Source organism: Monodelphis domestica, chromosome X (genome assembly GCF_027887165.1).
Source record: "Monodelphis domestica isolate mMonDom1 chromosome X, mMonDom1.pri, whole genome shotgun sequence".
In the NCBI taxonomy this organism is placed as follows: Eukaryota; Metazoa; Chordata; class Mammalia; order Didelphimorphia; family Didelphidae; genus Monodelphis; species Monodelphis domestica.
This window is the reverse complement of record NC_077235.1, coordinates 47,736,197-47,742,196: the sequence shown is the minus strand read 5'-3', so window position 1 is coordinate 47,742,196 and position 6,000 is coordinate 47,736,197. Positions and strand designations below refer to the sequence as shown.

Here is a 6,000-nt window from a genome sequence, read left to right as displayed (position 1 = left end):
GTAGTGGGTAAGGTGGGACCCTTCCTGGTTGGTGTCGGGGTCGATAGGTGAGCGAAGAGGTGGGGGAGGGGCCCCGGGTGGGTAGGGGGCCCCGAGGGGGTGGGTAGAGTTGTGTTTGAAGGTGGTTGGGTGGGCAGGTGGGTAGGCCTGGGCTTAAAGGGGCCCCCTTGGTGTACAGAGTACCATTTGATGCCCGGGCTGTAGCCCGTGGGCCGCTGCCCCATTTGATTCTTCCAGCAGACCTCAGAATTCTGGTGCAGTTTTGGTGTGGGGGCACAGTGCCGGTGGGTAGCAGTGCCTCACTGAAGGCTAGCCGTTAGCACAGGCCTCCTCGAGACTGTGGGGGACTGGGAGCACGTGGAGCAGGGCAGCCAACTGCGGAGCAGCCCACTAGGTGAGTAGGGGGCACCTGAAGGGTCTTCACTCCCCTTCCCCTATTTCCTTCCCCTCCCCACCTCCCGTTTTCCTCTATTTCCCCCTTCCCTCGTGCTATGCCAGTCCCGTGCCTCTCCGTGTAATGGAAGGCTCGAGAAGGCCAAGGAAAAAAAATTGTTGGGTGGGGAGTGGCCCGAAGGGGGTGGGGTGGGGGAAGGGAGGGGGGCGGGAGAGTCCATGCGCTTCTGGAGCTTAGCCCCGGACTGCTGCACCGAGGGCAGCCCCTGGGGGCGCTCTTCCTCGCCCCGCCCCGCCCCGCCCCGCCCCGCCCTCCTTCGCCCCTCCCCGTGGATTTCGGCCCCGCCCCCTACCCCTGGCTCTACTCTGAGGCCACACCGATGCTCCTCACTCCCGGGGCGCCGTTCTCCTGGTTGTACGTCGTCCAGGCAGTGGCCACCCCCTGATCTTCCTCCTCCGAGGACCCCCCCGCGGCAGCCGCGGCGGCAGCGACAGTGTCTTTCTTCCTCTCCGCCTCGGACCCAGGGTAAGCCCACTTGATCTCCTTTCTCTGTGAGGGGCGGGAGAGGGCATCCTGGATTGCAGACCCGGAGTGAGGGCTGAGGGGGCCTCTGAGGAGCCTGGGTGTGTGACTTTGGGCTTGCAGCTTCTACTTGGGCTTTCTCCTAGGGAGGTTAAGAGCCAGAGATCCTTGGAACCGGGACGACCTCTCAGGCCCTTTCCATTCTCCCCACCCTCCTCACCAGGAAGGTCGAGGTCGAGAGTGCCAACAAACCTTAGTACTTGGAGCCTGGCAGGTCGGGGCCTCCTTCCAGGACTGCCTTCCTCCCTTGCAATCGTGTGACCCTGAGAGGGTCATTTTCCAGGGTCGTAGTGAAGGAATACCCTGCTATGGAATGGATTCCAACCTTCAGAAATGAGTGGGTGCTTAGAAATCAAATAGCCCATTCCTCCTTATGTTACAGAGAAGGAAACTGAGACCCAGGGAGCCCAAGTCACTTCCCAAGGTCACTTAGTTCAGAGTAAGTAAGCATCAGGTGTGACCAAGGACCAACTGGACTCCAGCAAATCTCAATTTGTTCTTCCTTTTTTCCTCCCTTTCTTTCTTTTTACTTTTTCTCCCTTCCTCTCTCCCTTCTTCCTTCCCTCTTTCTCATTTCCTTTAATATCTTTTTTCTTTCTCTTGCTCTCCTCTCTTCCTCCCATCCCTTTTCTTCTAATTTCTTTTTCTCTCTTTCTACCTTTTTCTTTCTATCTCATTCTTCATTCTCCTTTCTCCCTTCCTTTCTCTTTCTTTTCCTTTTTTCTTTTGCTCTTTCTCTCCCTTCCTCCCTTTCCCTCTTCCTCCCTTCTTTTTCTTTCCCTCTTCCCTCTCCCCCAGCTTCATTTTCTTATTTGGTAAGGAGGGGAAGCACAGCATCTGGACCACACTATCCTCCTGAAGTTGTTTTTGTGAGGGAAAGAAAGGTATTCGTGCTCACAGAATGCCAAAGAGCTATGGGCCAGGATCTCATGAGATCGGACTACCCCCACTTTCCTCTTCCATCTCTCAGAGTTTTATACAGAGCAGGGAGACTTTCAGAGAAAGAACTAGGGACCATGCATTTTGTGGTTCCCAAATGAGTAGGTTTTAGGGTGAAGAGCCAAAGTTTTCGAATTGCCTGCTTCAGGATGGTCTCCCCTCTGAAGACCTGGCATCCGAGGAAGTTTTGGTGCCCTAGGATTTTCAGAGGAGATTCTAATTGTTGAAGTTTCCCCATCAACAGCTCACTTGTGGGGCACCTTTCAGGCATACTAAAGCCCTTTTCTCACAACAGTCCAGTGAGGTAGGCTGGATATTCACTTTTCTTCCTACACACTTTCTTGTTTATCTGGGCAGAGAGTTGACACTCCGTAACATGAAGGGGAAAAATCAGTGACCTGGGTCCAGGGGCATGTTTTGGGGGCGTACGATGCCCATGAAATTCAGTAAGATCACGGTTGTCTTAGCCCCTGTCATTTGACCTTGGGTTATGTCCAGTGTTACTGATTTGAGCTGTCATTGCTAGGGTATGTAAAAAAGGTCCTATGAATCCTCTATGGCTTCGTAAGCCTGGTGAAGTTATTAGTCCACATGCTTTTTCTGCAGTCTTTCTCCAGGTAATCTTGCTGGTAGATGAAAATGATGTCCTGGCCTAAAAAGGCTAATGCCTGTCCAGTGGCCCAGGTTGAGTTTCCAGAGCCAAAGCTGCCACCTTCCGATTACTCTGGCTGTGAATCTTGGAATTGACCACTATAGATGGGCTAAGTTTGCCTTTTTGAACTTAATCAATTTGCGGAAGAATAGATTTTAGACCATCACCCCTTGCTGTGCTGAGTGTATGTATAGACATGTATGCCAGCAGGTAGACGTGCATTTACAGAGCTACATCTACACACACGTATGCATATGTATATACTTACTATGTATATGCATGTGAATATCACATTCAAATTGACTATTTTGATGGTTTATGATCTTGATATCTACTTTGTCTTGCAATTTCTGTTTGGTGCCTGGTGGAGTTTTTCCAGCAGATCTGGGATGGCACAGCCGGTAAGTGGAACCTGAGGGACTTGAATTGAGTCATTTGGCTTCAAGGCCTGCTCTTTGCTGCTCTCAGGGACAATGGACTCAAAAAAAGAGTTTCCTAGATCAATGAGATCCTGGATTAAAATGACTTGCTGGTCACACTTGGTAAAACTCAGGAATTTATTTTAACTGGGATCTTCTTAATTCACGACCCAGTGCTCTAGCTACTGTGAAACCTCATGGGGTAACTGTTACTGTTAGCTTATTTGCTCATATTCACAACTAGTAATGTGTTGGAGGTAGGATTTGAACCCATGTCTACCCGATTTGTACCACTGACCCTTTCCAATACCATGTTGCTTCTCTCTATCTACACAGGGATTTTAACATTATAGGCCTGATATTCTCAAACTTCATTTTGGAAGAAAACAAGTACCTTTTTGTTTTTTTCTAAATGAAGTCTAAATTATTGTTTTAATTAATTGAAACACACCCTGAAACTGCAAGGCATTTGCCTAAAGACATTTGAGGGGTGGACAGTAGGCAGGGAGAATCTTAAATATAATTTCAGGGTTTTTTTCTTCAAGTTTTTTCCAGAAAGAATCATTTTGATAAATAACTGTAAATCAAACCCCTGGGAGAAGATTTTGGCCTCAGATGAGTGTTTTAACTTTGACCCTCTAACAGCCTAGGTGTTCTATAACTGAACTTTCCGAACTCTGTTCTTTCTCTTGTTCCCCTTTTTACTGCCAGTTTACCTTGGGGATCAGGATGGGCACCTTCTTGTCACTTGAGTTAGTTTAACAATGTGAAGTGTATGTACAGGCATGGACTTGTAATTGATTGACCCTGTAACCTCTGCTGATCCTGAGGATGGTCCCGATGGAGTCACCAGTCTGACAGTGCCAGACATAATGGGCTAAGTGCTGGACAGATAAAGAGAGGCCGAAGGGTACCTGTCCTGTCTAATGGGAGGCTTTGGGCAAGCAGTGAGACATGTACAACATATGTGTGTATAGGCACATACATACATCCACACTGGATCTGAGGGAGGAAGGCACTAATGCTTTGTAGGGCTAGTGATTTCCTTGGTGACTAGCTTCATTTGGGGAAACCAGAATCTCTGGAAGCAATTTAGCTTCTAGTCGATTTACATAGGTTTAAGGGACTACCTCTTGAGGTCACGGCTAATGAGTCTGGTGGTACTTGGCCCTAGGGCATTTTGACTCTAGGCTGCTGGCTGCTGGCTGCTGGATGTTTGTTTGTTTCTGTGGCCTTGGGCTGGCAACCTTACCTGCTTTCTAGAGCTGGAACTGAAGTCTCTAGAGGTTGCTTAAGGTTCCTTCTAACCCCTCCCCTAAGTTCCTAAATCAGGTGATGATCTCTGTCCTCCCTTCTCTAGGGTTAGGGAAGAAATACCACTAGGGAAGGTACCAGGGAGCCCTGGGTGTGAGGCCATAGCAGGAAGAGGGATTATTTGAAATGGAAACTATTGAGCATGAATGAACTTACTTCAAGTGAGGAAAAAGACCCCCTGCATCAAATGTAGCTTGGTAAGTTTGATGTCCAAGGTGTGTTGGGAATTGATCCAGTTGTGTAAGACTTTACTTACCATTCCTTAGTTGATAAATGGGAAAAGAATATAATTAGGTTTTAGAAGGAGAAATGCAAACCTGAGTGATCATAAGGAAGATTTTTCCACCCACCAGTAAGAGAAATGCTAATGAAACCCAACAGAAACCAGCGGGGTTTACCTCATGCATCAAATTGGCAAAGGGGATTAAAAAAAAAGAAAGCTGATCACCCTAGAAGGGCTCTGCAAAGTCAGAGGCCCTAACTTCCTAACTGCAGAACAAGCATATCGTACCATGGTTGAAACTGTGATTTGTGCTCACCATCAGAAAACAGTTTGGAATTCTACAAGAAAAAATGTAAATGGTTTCATACCATTTGACCCTGTGATCCCATTATTAAATATGAACCCTTAGGAAATTAAAGACAGAAAGATCCCACATATGCCCCAATACTCCTAGCAGTACTTTTTGTGGTAATAAACTGGAAACAGTTGGCATCTGTTTACTGCAAAAGGGTTGAACTAAACATGGTATATATAAAGGAACATAAATACTTTATGGTTATTTCATATTGTTATTATGTTGTTCAGTTTCAATGTTAAGTTTTTCATCAAAATAAAAACAAAAAGGCCTTTAGGAAAGGGAGGGAGAATAAGCCTCAAAGTTTACCAGAAAGCCAAGAGTGCAAGTTTGGGAGTCAAAAAAGCTGCATATTTTGAATCCCGGCACTGTCACTTGCTCCTCTTCCTTGTTTATAATGATTAAGTTAGGAGAGGAAGTGACCTTTGAAAGTCACTGCCTCACTCCCACCAGTGATAGAGATTGCAGCCCATTCTTGACTCTTCATCCAGTGTGACTCTTGTTCAGGCTCTGTACGGGCTCCAAGCTGCTGGGAAGCTCTCTCTAAATCACCTGACATCATACAGATGCTTGGGGGACACATGAGCTATCACCTGGTGATCCCTCTATTTCTGGTGTTTTTCATATTCCTTTACCTGCATGGTTCAGTTTTAGTAATATATAACAGCTTATACTTTGCATTGCCCTTGGGAGCCACAGGTGGCAAATTCTTTTCTGACATACTGTCTGACTTTTAGCCATGACTTCCCATTTCTCCTCTTCTGAGGGAATGGGCATAGGGGTCAATTGAAGTAAATATCATATGACAAATGAGGCAAGAGCAGAAAAGCTCTGTGTGTGTGTGTGTGTGTGTGTAGGAGCTGGTACCCAAGTTGAATCTTGAAGGAAGCTGAGCTCTGAGAGAGAGATGGGGAAGGGTGGGGAGCATTTAAACCAGATGTGGAATCTCATGCAAGATTAGTCATTTAACTGGCTCCGTGAACACAGGTTTTTTATTCTGGGGCCTTGGTTTCTTTAATTATGAAACGAGGGGCCATGGTTAAAGATAAGTCTGTATGCTTCCAACTTTTTTTAGAAGCTTTTAAGCTTTCTTTTGAATGCTGAGGTTATGGGTGGCAGGAC

General features: G+C 46.9%; 1 protein-coding gene across 1 annotated transcript in view; it reads left to right on the top strand.

Annotated features, from left to right (window-relative positions):
- Positions 1-763: 763 nt before the first annotated feature.
- Positions 764-6,000, top strand: part of FHL1 (four and a half LIM domains 1) — a 106,081-nt gene continuing 100,844 nt past the window's right edge. Inside the window, exon 1 of the mRNA XM_007506078.3 lies at positions 764-919. The gene's annotated coding sequence lies outside the window, so the exon portion shown is untranslated. The remainder of the gene's footprint in view (positions 920-6,000) is intronic.